Source organism: Peromyscus californicus, unplaced genomic scaffold (assembly GCF_007827085.1).
Source record: "Peromyscus californicus insignis strain IS unplaced genomic scaffold, ASM782708v3 Scaffold_11__1_contigs__length_118956290, whole genome shotgun sequence".
NCBI classification, from domain to species: domain Eukaryota; kingdom Metazoa; phylum Chordata; class Mammalia; order Rodentia; family Cricetidae; genus Peromyscus; species Peromyscus californicus.
Window position 1 is genome coordinate 79,009,097 of NW_026294402.1, and position 17,434 is coordinate 79,026,530.

The 17,434-nt window shown below is 37.2% G+C and overlaps 1 long non-coding RNA gene across 2 annotated transcripts in view; it reads left to right on the forward strand.

Annotated features, from left to right (window-relative positions):
* Window positions 1–3,684: 3,684 nt before the first annotated feature.
* Window positions 3,685–17,434, forward strand: part of LOC128096257 (uncharacterized) — a 33,311-nt gene continuing 19,561 nt past the window's right edge. The window contains exon 1 of one of the 2 annotated variants that reach the window (XR_008213571.1): window positions 3,685–8,125. This is a non-coding gene — a long non-coding RNA (uncharacterized LOC128096257). The remainder of the gene's footprint in view (window positions 8,126–17,434) is intronic. The other variant, XR_008213570.1, reaches the window with a different exon arrangement.

A 17,434-nucleotide genomic window follows, 5' to 3' on the forward strand; every position in this document is an offset into this window, starting at 1 on the left:
CTCCGCATTTTTGTGGAGGTCCTCCTATGTTTCAAGTCTCAGCTGGTCCAGTTCACAGAATAATCTGTGGGAATGACGCTTCCTGAGCTTTGAGCATGCATCACCACATGCCCAGGTTTTTATACACCTAGGTTGTCCTGAGTGTATAAAAAAGCAGTCTGAGCAATTCATGAGGAGAAACGCAGTAGGCAGTGTTCCCCCACGCGCTGCTTTAGTTCCTGTCTTCAGATTGCTGCCTTGAGTTCACACACTGACTTTCTCCAGTGTGACCTGAGCATTGTAAGATGAAATTAACAGAGCCTCTGACCCCCAAGTTGCTTTTGGTTATGGTGTTTTATTACAGTAATGGAAACTCCAACTAGGATATTACCTTCGGTGTCTACACTTTCAGATGTTGCGTCCAAGATTTCTGACCCCCAAGCAAATGAAGTTGAGTAGCTAGGAAGGCAGCTGCCTTTTTTGACATTACACATATTCCACTCTGAGAAGAATTAAAACCCAGGTCCTGAGGATTAATTACAGGATAATGAAATAAATAAAAACCACTGTGCTACTGGCTTTGTGATGAAAACAATCTGTCTAGATTTCAGAAGTCGGAGCTTTTCTGGGAGCCTATGGGCAATTTTTATCCCATCAGAGTAATAAGAGTAGTCACAAATTAAATAAGTAGTTTAAACTTGTGAATTCTCATTCCAATTTTGTAGAATTTTAAAATAATACTAGAACAAGTAGGAAATCCCAAAGCTCATCTCACATTTATATCTAGAGCTTTATGAGAATTCCTGAAGTACATACAGACTTCTTTAGTCATTTGGTATATTTTAGAAGCAAATTAAATTCATTCCATGTGAAACCATAGTTTAAAATATTTAAGGGAATACATGTACAACTACACAGTAAACCTCAGCTGTGAATGATTTATGCTGATAAATGGAGTACAAAGACATAAATTTAACTACAAGCTCTAGGAAGAGGTATCTCTGTCAGTAATTCTACCCCCCTCCCCCCACTTTTTTTTTTACAATGGAATATTAACGCACTAAATTCTCAATGGTTAATTATTCTGGCTTGCAAATTCACAGTCTAGGTCATGACTTAAACCCAGAGTGACAATGTAGCTATGTCTGAAGTCAGAATCATCCTTGGACTTTTCAGTTACTTATTTTCGTTTTCTTTCTTTTTTTCCTCAAATGCAATTATTCTGACTTCGTTATCTAAGACTTGGAACAGAAAGTGTTTTGACTAATGGAGTCAAGTTTGAGGGTGTTTTGAGGATGGCTTGAAAAGAAACACATTGGGAAATGTGTTGGGTGGTTTTGAGAGTTTAGGGAAAACAGACTCATTCAAGCTTTATACTATCTATTCAAATAAACTTCTTTATTGCTAGTGAGGCGTACTAGGAATAGCCTTTTGGAGGGTTATAGAGGAACCCCCCCCCCAGAGAATCCAGAAAATCCTAAATGTCTAAAAATATTCCACTATAATCTTACCACCCCCAAATAAGCAGAATCATTTTATCTTTTATTAGATCATTATTATATGTCTGCTGCTTATTTGTGTAAACTATGTATGACAACAATGTCCACCAATATATGTATTGTCCCTATAAGTATGGTTCATGTACTATAAAGAAGAAGAGTTATTTGAACTACTTATCCAATAGAAATATGTCTGTTTACCAAAGTCTTTCTTTGGTGCCAGCCTGTGCTATCCTTATAAATAAAGCTCAATTCTGTTCCATTCCATATAACCAGATGGGATGATCCACATTCTTTCCAAATCCTTCCTAGAGCCTGGTTTCAATGTTTATCAGTATCTCTTGGAGTACAACTGATAATATTTGAAAGCTTTAGGAGATCTTGGTCCCCACACTCTAACCTACTGTGAAAATTCTTCCCTTGGAATGTGAAACCAAGCCCTGGGAGACAGAAAAGAAAAGTTGAATTCTTGACTCAGGTACCAGTGTCACTTGCCCAATGTCTTGCCAACCATAATGAGGCCAGCCAGATCAAAACCCCAGTTTATAATGAATTCCAGATAAGCAGTGGATAGATTTCCAATAACACTATGTCTCATAGAACATTTGGTTTATCCTTTTGATGAAAAATTCATTGTTTAAGTGATGTTAAAATTTGGCTGGTGCCTTGCCTTTTCATTGGCTTAATCTAGTAACCCAACATATAACCCCAAAAATTACATCAGGTTGACACAAAAAAAAGCCACAGTGTCTTCTATTTACTATGCAATTGTCTGGAGCAAGTCCAATTACTTTGTCTTTCCTGCGGTCTCAAATGTAGTTTAAAAAACCATAATCAAACTGAAAGCAATAAGCTGACGTAAAGTCACTGAGACAGGTCTAGAAAGGAAGAAATGAGTATGAAGAACTTTAGGCATAGAACTGAGAAAATAGTGACTGAAGGGTGAATCAAACATTACAATTCTTGCCAAAGAATTGTATGGATATGCTAGCAGGAAAGAGAATAAGGATTCAGGAAAGTGATATGGCAGAGGGCATTAATTCTAGGGTGATTAGAGGAGCTCTCCCTCAATACAATTTCCACTTCCAAGTATTGCCTTATAAAAGTTATTAGGGATTTGATTGGCACATCAGAAAAGAGTCATTCTCTTGTTTTTTGAGAGTTGGCAGAACACAGGCCACACATGTTGTTTGATATGCTCTCCTCTGCTAATTCCAAACTCATATAATCTTCTACCCTTTTACTGCATCAGTGGAAATAAGCAGGGGTTGGAGGTAGGAAGTATCTGAGTTCTGAGAACCAGGGAACTTCATTAAAAAACATTAAAGACCTTCTCTTTGAGGCTCTTACCCAGCATTTAGAGAAGGTGGCTGTATTGGATTAGATGCCAGGCAGTCTAGGCGGATAGAATGCAAGTGTGACTCAGTAGACTTATGTAATTAGAGGAGCAGCCATGGTCACTTACGGAAGAACAGTCCTTACAATTATCCTTTTCATCCTTTCCCCACCAATAAAATCTCACAATGATGACAGAGTATGATTTCATGCTTTGATTTGACTAACCAATAGGGGAAAAGAATAATTTAATATATGTGAAAGTCTTTTCTTAGGACATTTCGATAAATTAAGCAGACTAAATATTGTTCACTAACCTAGAAATCTCCACTTAAACACTTCATTGAAAACATTTATAGATAAAATAGAGATATTTATGCGAAGATGTTCATGGCAGCATCATTGAGGACAAATATCAAAGATAGTCTAATGCTAATTTACTTTGGATATAGTGTGTATTTCCATATAATGGAATATTATTTTGGCATGACATTGCATTGTAGATAGTTAATGACATGATAATGTTCACAATGAATTATTCAACAAAAAATAATTATAATATATTATGCCCAAAGCAGTTTTGCAATTTTCTCAAAAGAGTAGATATATAAATATTCATCAAAGAATCAGAAGGATATGAAATAAAATGTAAATAGTGATTACCAATGCAGAACTATAACATGTGATTGTACTATGTCCCTATACTTGGCTTTCTAACTTACTATAGATATCACACATTACATTTGAATTTAAAAGATAATATTGAATAAACAAGTATTTAACTGAATATATAGAATAATACCACCTCTGCTGGTATTATTAAATCTCAATTTTGTTCTTGGAAGAAAATCTCTAAAAATAGTTAGCTTATTCCCTGGAAAAGCTGAACATGAACTGCAGGAAATAATATCTTAAATATAGAATCTGCCTAAAATTATTGGGTGTAAAGGGTTTCATTTGAATTCATTTAATCTTGTGTTAAGATGATGTCCAGCTTTTAAGAACATATTTCAAAAGTGTCTCTTAGGTGCTGAACAGATTTTCAAGCACAAAAATTATTTCTTAAGTAACATTTGATGATTATTGTATTTAAAAATTCTCAAAACAGATTTAAATCATAGAGGTGAACATGCCTTGTAAAATTACTTACAGTTGTATTCTGACTACTTTACAACCTTAATACAAAACTCTAATCAAAATCACTGTAAGGCCGGGAGTGGGGGGAGGAGGGAAGAGAGGGGGATCTGTGGTTGGTATGTAAAATGAATAAAAAATTTATTAATTAGAAAAAAAGAAAATCATTCTAATTCATAGCTGGATGCAAACTGTCTACAGCAAAATTGCAGCATGTTTTATGATTGACACAGACCATGTAGACTTCCCAGAAGCCTATTCAGTCCCAGATCAAATGAAAATTATTTTCAGCCAAACTATAACAACTTCTTTAAAAATAGAAATGTCCTTGAGGTTGTGTGAAACCACAGGTCTTACAGCCACCCAAAAAGCATTCTGTGAGGATTATGAGGTGTCTATTTTGGGTAAAGAGTTTTGAGCCCAAGTCTCAGCAACAATGCTGAAGTTGTTTCTTTGGGCATTTGTGGGGTGGTGTTAGGAAGATGGGACTTTGTGTGTGGCCTGAGTTCCCACAGTTTTGACATGTGACTGAAAAGATGTGAGAAGGCAAGTGGATTAATGCACCCAAATCTCATTTGGATTAACCTTTCCTGAACGAGGAAATCTTCCAGTGATGACACAAATGGAACTTCTTGAATTTATTGTGTGAGCTTTAGTAGGCATTGGTGTGATAGCCTCCCACTGCAGTCTGCAAGGACATGCCCATTCCTCATTTTTCAACACCTGTTTGCAGGGAAGTTATTCTTAAGTTAGTGTACTGCTCCCAACTCTTCATCTCTTGTTCTATGCTGTACTTGACCCTGTTGATCTGGGGTGTGTGAGACAGTTTTCCTCATGCCCAGGCTTGTGTGCCAGAAGCTTCTGGAGAAGATGACTTGACACATGGCTTCAATCATCTTTCTTTGGCAGCATGTGAAGCCAACTCGTTGGCAGATTCCAGGTCCATAGCTGAAATAGAGTCTGCTATTCTTGCACTGAGCTTAGGTTCTGCTGCTGCAGCACAAATGAACCCTTCCTACATGTGCGATGAAATGCAGTCTTGTTAAAAGAGGAAAAGAGGTGAGTCAAGAGTGGCAGAGATGGTGTGCACATAATCATGAGATATAAAATAGTGATAAGCAATAATAACATATCCAGAAGCCTAGCAGATAAGATAAGGGCAGCTTTAGCATGAGAATAAATACTTTCCCATTATATTTACTCATGTAGGTCAGCATCTCTCCAAAACCCATTTGTGTTACTATAATCAACCCTCTCAGGTTTTTATACTCTCTCCTAAGATGGAGATCACACTACACTATTCCCTTAGAAATACAGATTTCATGGCCTCTCAAACATGTTCTTATAAGACTTCAGTTTTCTTATTGGTGAAGTGAGATCTGAAACAGATGATCAGCAGCATCTGTGCCAAGTCTTTAGCTTCGAATTATCTTTCACAGTGAGGCCAATTTCTCTGGGAAGTGGTCCCTGTCCACTGTATCAGTAACTGGGAGAAGAGGGAATATCTGGACTTTAGGTCATTTCCCATATTCTAATCTTCTCCTCATGGTTCTAGGCTTGAACCTCGTGGTCCAAGGACATATGACATGTATAAGTGTAGATTGGTAAGGGAGTGTAATGTGATTTTTATACCCAAGGAAGCAGTAGAAGAGACAAAATAACATATGGTTGCTTATTTTTTTTCACTTAATAATAGTAGTTTAGGGCAAGACATTTTACCTCTTTAGATACAAAAATTTTTATTCAAAAATATAGTATATCTCATACTGTACAGGACTTTGTTAGCACTGAAAGAGAATATTTGGATTATAGAAAAATTTAAAATATTAATTTCCATATGTGTGCATGATGGCGTGACATATTAAGTTTATTAAAATAAAAATATAGTGGGGCAAGCTTTTGAAAATTAAATCAAAGTTTTATCTCTTTTAATGAAGTAGAATTTTTAAAGATGAAGAAAGGTAGTTTGGTATGTTTGTTTCTTATTTAATGAATAAAATACTTATTGTGTACTGGGCAATTTTGCTTTGAACACATCAATGAATATACAGGCAATGATCTATCTCCAAGCTCATGGTGCTGACATTCTACTAATTTGATTGACTCTTATGGAACATGAATTATTTAAAAGCTTGATAAGCTGCTAAAGAGCCAATAGATGGTTGTGTTTGATCATGTGAATGACAGTGGAGCTGTGCCTTTTTCATGCATCAGTGAGTCATGATGTCATAGGAAGTTCATGGCTGGATTGGAAGAAAGGGTTACAAAGAGTTTCTTAAGAACGGAATGCCACAGTGAAACAGAAACGAAGAAGCAAATAAACACTACAGTGAAAAATAACTATCTTTTGGAAATTATGCCAGGTAATGGTTCTACCTTATCTAAATAAAGCATTAAATTTGTCAAGCCTTTTGGGTAGAATTTAACAATAAGTGCACTCTAAGGTAATTTATTTGAGTGGTTATGATGATTATTTCATGTAAACAGAGGTCAGTAGTACATAAACATAAACTTTGGTTTCATGATGTATTTTTAAATACACTATCAAAATAATTTTAGCCAATAGGAAGATAGTGACTCATTTTGCTGAATTTGGGGGGTCAATGTTTTTCCTCCTGGAATTCTCATACACATTCTCATTTTTCAGTCCCTTTGCCAAGAGCCAACCAGTTGTACCTATTTGAAAGTAAAACATGGAGTAACTTCCTTTTAAGCTCTTTTGAAAAGTTGAAATTCCCTTAGCAAGCACTAGTTTCATACTGAAAATGAAATCTGTTGATATCTAGTTATGCCAGCACCATTTGTTTAAGATGCTTTCTTTTTCCCATTGTACAGTTTTGGCTTTTTTTTTTTTTGTTGTTGTTGTTGTAAAAAAATCAGGTATTCACAGGTGTGTGGGTTAATGTCAGGGTCTTCAATTCAATTCCATTGGTCCACATGTCGGTTTTTATGCCAATACCAAGCTGTTTTTATTACTATATCTCTATAGTAGAGCTTGATGTCAGGGATGATGATGCCTCCAGAGGTGCCTTTGTTATACAGGATTCTTTTAGCTATCCTGGGTTTTCTGTTTTTCCAAATGAAGTTGAGTATTGTTCTCTCCATGTCTGTGAAGAATTGTGTTGGGATTTTGATGGGGATTGTATTGAATCTGTAGATTGCTTTTGGTAAGATTGCCATTTTTACTGTGTTAATTCTACCTATCCATGAGCATGGGAGATCTTTCCATTTTCTGGTATCTTCAATTTCTTTCTTCAGGGACTTAAAGTTCTTGTCATACAGGTCTTTCACTTGCTTAATTAGAGGTACCCCAAGGTATTTTATATTATTTGTGGTTATTGTAAAGGGTGATGTTTCTCTGATTTGCTTCTCAGCCCATTTATCGTTTGTATACAGGAAGGCTACAGATTTTTTTTTTGAGTTAATCTTGTATCTTGCCACATTACTGAAGGTGTTTATCAGCCATAGGAGTTCCCTGGTAGAATTTTTGGGGTCACTTATGTACACTATCATGTCATCTGCAAATAGTGAAAGTTTGACTTCTTCCATTCCAATTTGTATCCCCTTGATCTTTTGTTATCTTGTTGCTCTAGCTAGAACTTCAACTCTATTGAATAAATATGGGGAGAGTGAACAGCCTTGTCTTGTTCCTGATTTTAGTGTAATCGCTGGATCACCCTGGGAAGGGGAAATAGATGAGATCTCCATGAGTGAACTAAGGGTGAAGGGTGGGATGGAGGGTAGGGGATGGGGGATAAGAACATAAGGGAATGGGATGGAGTGGAAAAGCAATGAGAGAGATACTATGATGGAGGGAGATATCATGGGGACAGAGAGAAACCCAGTGCTAGGGAAGTTGCCGGGAATCCCCAAGGATGACCTCAGCTTGGACTACTAGAAATAGTGGAGAGGGTGCCTGAACTGAACTGGCTTGCCCCAGTGATCATATCTGTGAATAACCTAACTGTCATCACAGAACTTTTCTCCAGTGACTGATGGAGGCAGATGCAGAGATCCACAGCTAAACACAAGGCAGAGCTCCAGAATTCTATGAGCAAGTGCATCAGGATCATGATGAGGAAACCTGCAGAGACGACCAAACCAAACTAGTGGGAACTCATGAAAGTTGGATTAATGGCTGTGGAGACATCATGTGACTGGACTAGGCCCTCTGCATGGTGAGACAATTGTGTAACTTGATACACTTCGTGGGCCCCCTGGTGGTAGAATCAGAATCCATCCCTGGTGCATGAGGGGGCTTTTTGGAGCTCACTACATATGATGGGACACCTCATGCAGACTTGAGGCAGGGGGAAGGGCTTGGACTTGCCTCTACTTGATGTGCTTCCCCATGGGAGGCCTTGTCCGCTTGTGGGGGAAGTGTGTGGGGTGGGTTCAGGGGGAGGCTTGGGGGGCAGGAGGAGGGAAGAGGGGGATCTTTGATTGGTGTGTAAAATGAATGAAAAAATTTTTCTTAAAAAAAAAAAGAAAATGAAATCTGCTGTTCTTCACTTTGCTGATGCTTCAGCAGAGCTGTTCTTATGCATTCCAGCCCTATTTTCCCTAGAGTAGGTAAAAACTAGACTTTACTATCGTTCTTGGTACTAATTGCCTTAGACATTAATTTGATGGGGATTTGTTCATAGACTGATGATACAGAGTTAGCTTTGGCACCTCCTATCTACTGCTTTTATGAAGTCTTGTGAAAATATTTGTAAAATCCCAGGAGTGCCTTTCAGCCTCAAGAAGATTTCATCATACAATAACAAAGAGGGTGTCAAAACCAGGCTATGGCTGGCTACCATCAGCCCCACCCTAGAGTAGTTTAGAGGACAATCTGGTTCTGCTCCCAAAGGTGTCCCCCCACCCCAGGGTCAATTTGGCTGCCTAGGCTGGTATTAAATGCTTGGGTTCTAGGGATATTTCTGACTCAGTCTTCCAAGAAATAGGACTACAAACATGTGCTGCCACCATCTCCCCTTGACCACCAATGTGAATGTGAGCCAGGTGTTGCATCACAAGCCTGTTATCCAATCTTGGGAAAGGGAGGCAAGTCGGTGTGGACTTCAGCTTGTTCCTGTATAGCCAAAAATGGCAGAATGGCCACCTGTATTCCTTCTTGTCCCACAAAACTATCATATAATTTACACAGACTTCTTGATTAGAATTTCACAATGTTGAGTTTTCCTCTTGGGGAAGTTGTGAGAGGTCAGTTAGTAACATGACAATTTTATTTAACCTTGGTCATAATATTGGGTCATATAGATAATCTCCTACTGCAAGAGTTCCATTATGTAGGTTAATACACAGATCCCCTGAGCCTGGGAAAACTAAGAGGAACTTGTTTTCATGTTAAAGATTTCTGTGATTCTTTTTGTTTATTTTTGAAAAGGTTTGTAAAGAAATGCCCTTTTTTTTCCTCTAAAATTCCAAGCTTTAAAAGTAGTTTATACAAATGGTTAATACTAATGGGCAACTGTAGCTACAAGTTTTCTTGTGCCCCAACTGGCTGGCGGTAGGCACAAATCTCTCCCATTCGCATCCCCCAAGTAAATACACAGAGGCTTATATTAATTATAACTTCTTTGGCCATTAGCTCAGGCTTAATACTGACTAGCTCTTACACTTAAATTAACCTATGATTCTTATGTATGTTTAGCCACGTGACTTGGTACCTTTTTTTTCAGTTCTGCCTTGTCATCTTGCTTCCTCTGTGTCTGGCTGGCAATTCCTGACTCACCCTTCCTCTTCCCAGAATTCTCCTTGTCTGCTTATCCCACATATACTTCCTGTCTGGCTACTGGCCAATCAGCATTTTATTTATCAACCAATCAGAGCAACACATATATTCACAGCATATAGAAAGATGTCCCACAACAGGCAACTGTATAATTTAATTATTTTTATTATGTTTGTTCCTTTGTGTATGGAGGATATGGATATGTGCATGAATACCACCCAGAACATGTGGAGGTCAGAGAACAATTTGCAGGAGTCAGTTCTCTCCTTCCAGTGTGTGGGTTCCTGGGTATCGAATTCAGGTCCTTAGATTTGACAGCAAGTGCATTTATCCACTAAAACATCTCACTAGTCACAAATTATGTGATTTTTTTTAACAATAAGATTGTTGCTCTTATTTTATGATAAATTGATCTTTTATTAATAGAAGTATAATGGTTCTAGTTTTTTGAATGCTTCTTAAGAGTCTATTCTAAAACGTAAGTGCAAAAGGATGACTGCTTCTAACCCAAACACGTTTTACATTTTTTAAAATAACTATTTACAATGTTGCCCTTTCCTGCCCTCACAGTGCAAGATTGTTATCAGCAACATGGTATCAAAGACATTCTTTTCACTGTTCTGGATGGTAGTAAAACAATTTAGGCCTGGTGCTGGTGGCCCATGCCTTTAATCCCAGGCAGAGCCAGGTGGATCACTGTGAGTTCCAGGTCAGCCTGGTCTACAGATTGAGATCCAAGACAGGCACCAAAACTACATGGAGAAACCCTGTCTCAAAAACCAAAAAAAAAAAAAATAATAAAAATTAAAAAAATAAAAACAAACAAACAAAACCCCAACAAAACAAAAAACAATTTAAAAGCTTTTATTATGAAAGAATATACACCTTTTTTTCCCCAATAGTGTTTGTTGAATTAGATATTTTTATTTAAAATGTGTTTTCAAGGCCAGATTTTCTGATGGAGCAATAGATTCAGAAATCATAGAATGTATTCATATCAAGTTCCCAATGTTTTCTGTCTTTGTTAAGAAAAAAGAATAAACATGAACACCTGAAAGACACTGGACATTGAGTGGGAGGCTGGAGCTAGTAGCCCAAGGCAAAAACTTTGTGCTGACATTTCCCTTTTTTTTTCTAGTACTGATGTTTGAATCTTGATTTTTACTGAGTGTACCACATGAGAGAGAAGTCTTCAGACATTCTGCCCATTTATTCTATGGTCACTTAGTGAAAGATTTCTGTGACATGGGTACTGTTCTATAGCTAGATTTGTATAGGCTGTGTACAAACCACAACTAAAAAGATACTCATTTATTTCACCTACAATTAATTAAAGACAATTTGTACTACATTCTGTAGTATAGAGATAAATAATGAATGCTTTTAAATTCAGGGAGCTTGTATTATAGCCAGGAATTAAATCCCTCTAGTAATTAGTGAACTAAACAAATATTTAATTGTATCCACCAAGTGGCAGGCATTAAAGACTGATGGAAGGAGAGAGCAATGTCCAGTCTTACAGGAGACTTTTCCTCATGAGCCCTCAGGGTCTAGAGAAGATACAGAAGCACATGAGCAAATCCATGTACAGTATCAGGTGTACAGAGAAAAACAGAGCGATATGAGCAATCTGGGAGAGCAGTCAGGAAAGAGCTACTTTAGTGTGACGAGGGATGCCTCTGTAGGTGATTTCAGCAACAGGAGCCTGATAAAGGATTTAAACCAAGTCCTTCATCATCAAAAAAATTTCACTTTCAAAAAAATTTCTTTAGAGGCTACAGTAATGTGGGTTGGAAAGGTGTTCAAAACAGAAGAAGAAAGATAGGATAAGATGGAACCAGTGAGACTAGAAAGATCTTGCCTGGCCTGAGAGAATGGTATAAGGGAGAAACGAACTTGAGACACATTTTACAAGCAGGACCAATCGAATCTGATGGAGGATAGAATACAAATTAATATATGCACTAAAGTACTGTATGCATTAGTACATTCATGACCAAAGTGAAAAGCATAGGGATCCCTCACAGAGTGTGCACAGTGCTGGAAAAGCCTTGATAGAAGGCAGTATCTCTGGATTGAGTTTGTGTACCCAGGCAGTGAGAGGCTGGGCATTTGTGCAGCGTACTAGCATGACAGAAGACAGCAAAGGGAGGTTGCATGCGAGAGGACAAGAGCAAATGTGCTGAGAGGCCCAGGAGGACACGTGGGTTGTTGTATTGGTCAGGCTTCTTTACATAAACAGAACTGGTAGGATGGCTATTATTAAACAGCATATTTATTAGATTGGATTGCACAACATTATCTGAGTAGTCCAACAATGGCTGTCAAGCCCTGGAGAGGCTGAGAACCTGGCAGCTGCTGAGTTGAGGAGACTGGATGCCTGGGTAGTCCAAGTTTGGTGCTGAAGGCCTGGAAGATTCTTGGAGAGCTGCTGCTCTCCAGTCCACCTTGGATGGCCTAGGAAGCTGGGTTCAGGTGTCCATGAAGAACAGTGGCAGCCATGACAACAGCAGCAACATGCTAGATTAAGTCCACAGTGAGACAGGAAGTGAAACCCAAAGGCAAGCAAACCAAAAGGGAAAGTATTTTCCCTTGGACTTCTTTATATGGATGGTAACAGATGGTGTTGCTCACATTTAGGGTATGTCTTCCCACTTAAAACAACCAGGAAAAGCGAATCCTTTATAGAAGAGGCACAGATTCTCTTTCAGTTGATTCCAGATCTAGGAAGTCAACAACCAAGATTAGCCATCAGCTACTCAGTGTGATGCTGAAAAGTTCAGAGATTGCCCTGTAGGAGGAAGCACACCACTTGGGAGAAGACAACATCATAACAGTGTGGAGAAAGATCCGTGCATTTTCCTATTGGTAAAAATAGTCACCAAACCCATCACCTAGTTGTAATACAACAGTTTTGAATAATATTACCTTGAATATATCATTTTAGAATTAATATATATGTATATACACATTTTAAGTTTTCAAAATCATTAATGATTTCTAAACATACTGTTTTCGAATGGATAACATTAGCTTTAACAAGAATGTAAACTTCATTATTTGTGGCAAGCAATACAATGTAAGAACATAGATCCTTATATACATGAAAATATATCCCTTTCATGTTACTCTTAAATGCTCATCTATCAAACCAGATGCTGATTAAATTTTAAGGATGCTTAACGCGTTCTTCATTTCATTTTATCTTATGACCTGTATGTATGAATATAATAGAAATAATCATAGTTTTCTGTAATTTTTATGTAACAAATCTCTGATTTGTCCTATGGATTATTATTTTGTTATTGTTCAGATTTTTTTATATATAAATGGTAAGTTTAAATCTGTTTGCACAGGGTAAAGGTCTTTCAGTGGAGAATTTTGAGAGCAATTGTAAGAGAAAATGGCATTATAGCGTAAGTTGTCTTGAGACCATAATGAGGTAAAAGTGTTTTGTACCCACTGAAGCTACAGTCACACTCATCTGAACATGACCAGCAAGTCAAGTGTTTTCAAGGTAATGAATGCATTCCAGAAGATCATCTGTGTTTTGCTCCACACTCCAAATAGCTGGAAGATGGTTGGAATAATTTACTGTGGCATCAAAGACATCCTGGTGGGCGTTGCCCTCACAATTCCAAAGCAGAATTTAGCAAAGAGTGGGCATTTTAATGAGCACCAACTTACATTTTTCTTGGCATTAGGTTTACATAGAGCCGTATTTCTTGCCCTTTGGAAAAAGATACAAAAATGCAAAGAATGACTATAATGATTAACCAAAATGAATGTCCAGGGTAATAGATATTTTAGCAGACTCCAGGTAGCATTTTGTGAGAGTTTTACTGATTTGTTGCTGCACCGTGAGTGTTGATTGGAAAAAAATATTCTAAAAATATAAAAACACTGTTTGCATATACCATAAAGTAAGGTTCAGGAGAATCTGACAGTCACAAAAGTTAATGGAAATTGCTTACTTCATTGCTGTTTTGATATGCTACACTTGAGAACAAGAAAGATTAGTGTGAAATGTCAGCTGACTTACTTTCCCAAATGTTGTCAAGGCAGCCCCCATGGTTATTTATAGGATTACTCTTATGTCATATGTAGGAAGATTAAGGACACAAGCTCAGTGTTTAAACCAGTAGAAATCTGATATATTAAACAGAAAGTCTAAGTTTCTTCAGTTTTACGGTCATGAAGAAAATGCTTACTTTTTTTTTTTTTTGAGAAACAAATGTCTCTCACACCATATGGGGATGAGTGAAAAATTCCCTCTGAGTTCATTGATTTAATTGTACAAAAATCTCCTAACATCTTCAGGAATTTTTATTGCCTTTTGTGAAGTGATTCCTATGTCAGTCCTACGGTATGCTGACATTTGGTATCAGTTTTAAAATTAGTTTAAGCTGTAATTTTAAAACATGGTTCTAATCATTTTTAATAGCTTATTTGAGAGAATTTTGTGGATACAAATAACACAAAACAAATTTTAAGACAAATAAGAATATGGCTGTTATGTGTTTTGTTTTCAAATTTTGCATCACATGGCATATGGATGTGAAAAAAAACCATCAGCACTAAAATTTGGGATTTGTATGACATATTGAACACATATAATTTAAAGAGAGAAGTAAAGTTTGAAATGTAAGCCTCACATTTCATAATGGATGCAAGACGTCACACTCATTTGGACTACCGTTACATTTATTGTAGACCCATACTCATTTAAGATGAACAAAGAAATAAGCAAGTATTTTACTGGGCACTCTTCATATTTGAAGAAGTACCAGGCTCTATTGGAAAAGGCATGCAATACTCTCTTTTGGGGAACTTCTCAGGTACTTAGGATGTGTGATGGTAATGTGGGGTGATTGAGTTATAGGATATCAAGGAAAGAAACTGCTGTGAAACTTTAGCGATGGAATGAATGACTTCTGATTGAGGGAAGTATTTAAAATGGCATTTGAAGGTTGAAAACATTTGTGTATTTAGAAGTAAAAATTTCAGACAGATAAACAAAGATAGAAATCATATTAGCTTGCAATGGTTTCTGTATGGGATGTCAGATGAGTCTAAGGAAACATGCTGTGTTTCCTGGGGATAATATTGATTAGGAGTTAGGTTGATTTTTAATTTTCTACTCAATTGGACCTTTAATGATTTTTTGTTAAATATATATACATATATATACATACATATATATATATATATATATATATATATATATATATATATATATATATGTATATATATGCATATGTGTCTCCATGTGTATCTGTGCAGGTGTGTACAGTGCTTGTAGGGGTCAGGAGATGGTGTCACATCCCAGAAGCTTGAGTTACAGGCAGCTGTGAGCTACCAGATGGGTGCTGGGAATGGAACTCCAGTTCTCTAGAAGAGCAGGAAGCACTCTTAACTGATGATCCATCTCTCCAGACCCCATTAATGTTTTTTTTGTTGGTATTTGTGTGGGCCTGTGTGTATGTACATAAGAATTCATGTGTATATGGTTATGTGTGTACAATACATATGTGTGTGTGTGTGTGTGTGTGTGTGTGTGTGTGTGTGTGTGTGTGTGTGTGTGTGTCTGTGTGTGTTTTATGGACCAGAAAAAAATCAGGTTCTATCCTCAGGAGCATCATCTACCTTCTTTGAAACAGGGCCTCTCATTGTCCTGGAGCTTGCCAATCAAATGAAAATAGGTAACTCTTGAGTACCGGGGATGTCCCTGTGTTTGCTTCCCTGGCTCTGTGATCCCAAGTGCACACCACCACACTTGGATGTTTTTTTTACATGGATTCTGGGGATAGAACTCAGGTCTACAAGCGTGTCTTACGTGTACTTAACTGACTGAGGCAATTGCTCTACCCACCATCAACAGTTTTTTAGAGTTCACAGGTTGAAAACTTTTTAGACAAAAAGAATTTTCAGAGGTGCTGAGGAAAATGTTGATTAAGGAGAACACTGATGTCGTTAATGGTGCCCAGCGGTGTTCTGGGTAACCTTGGTGAATTGTGGTGACTGGAGGAAGGGAAGGAGGATGTTCACTCAAGCAATCCTGGGAGATTTAAGTTTGGGAGGTCACAAAGCTGCAAGGCTTTTTCCTGGCATGTGAAGGATTTTTATTTTATTTTAATAAATCTACTTCCACAAAATTTCATAGTCAAGTAGAAATTAACTCCTTGTGAAATAAACTGGATCCTGCTGTTTGTAAATAAAACTTAAATAAAAAGTGAATCCAGAAAAATGTGCTGTTATACTAATTACTCTATTCCTCAGTGGATACTCAAAGTCACATTAATACCGTAAACAACCTACTGGATGCACTTTGTGCTATTTTATTTAATGACTTAAATGTAAGTTGTTGACATAATTTTGACTGTTTGTTTCCTTAATAATTTCTCAATAATCATGACTATTCTCTTAAACAAACAAAAGACAACTGAAGTGCTATCAGTAAAGATCTCAAGTGAAGACAGAGATGAAGGGTATCTACTGTACTATCACATGGAGAATTCCTAAATGGAGATGGAGGTGAGCAGATGTCTCCTGTACTAAATACATGGAGAATTCCCAAGAGTAGATAAAGCAGGTCCTGTCATTTCCTCCTTTTATCACAGAAGCTTTCCCAGCAAAGAAAGATCAATTCTGGACAAGGAAGTTCTGTTTCTTTAACCTTTGTGAATCAATAAGATGCAAATGCCACCTGCACCACGCACAAGGCACACATTGTTTTCTCTCTAACGTCTTCTTTGAACTTTGTTTATGTCTTTTGGCTCATACTTTTGTTTGAATTTGGTGTCTGAAATGGCAAACTTTGATTATTAGCAAATAATATAATTTCAAAACGCCACACCTTGACATTTATTCTGAAGAACTTCCCCTGTGTCAATATATTTCATGATAGAACCTGGACAAAGGTTGCCCAAACCACTCATGAACCTTTTGAAAAGTGTATCACAGTAAAAAGAGAACTATTTTTTGTAATGCTTTTTCAGGTCTCACATGGGGAATAAACTGAATGTAAATTGTAACAGTCTTTATTGAATTTACTGAAAGTTAGCACAGGTAGTCTTAAGTGAAGCTGTGTGAAGTGGTTCTTGAGGACCGGTCTTGTGAATGATGCTGGCTGGCTGGTACATTTTCCACTGCATTAGTTTGTTTCCATAAGCTTTGAAAATCTATTTGGAGCAAAAGTATGCTAGAAAGGTAGCTTCCATGTGTTCTGTGATGTATGGTTTCTGTATTTTAGCCACCCTGCATATGACTAAGTGAGGAGCAAAATTTACCTTGAGGACTGCACTAGTTTGGTAGTATATTTAGTATGTATGGAACCACATCTTTTTCTTCCTACATCTACAAAGTCTAGCTGCTTTGGCCCTTCTCAGCCAGTTTCTCTAAACTTGGTACCTTAGGCCTCAGGGAAGGCTTGAAGACCATTCTTTTTTATTGGAACACTTACTCTTGCAATTGGATAAGCTCAGTCTGTTCGCTTGTATGTCCTGAATGTGACTGAAGAACTCTAGGGACCAATGATGCCATTTCCACATTTCCAGTCTTTCAAAAGTCAATAAAAATGGTAATGAATTTCCTAGATGCCAAGATATTTATTTTAAGGTTTAAGATTTTTCTTGTAATAGCTATTTGTATTAAGTATATGCAACAATGTAGTACAAATCTGCTTAATTTGAGTTTACTCACCCCAAAGAAGCCTTTTGCTACTGCCACAGTCAACATTAGATCTAGC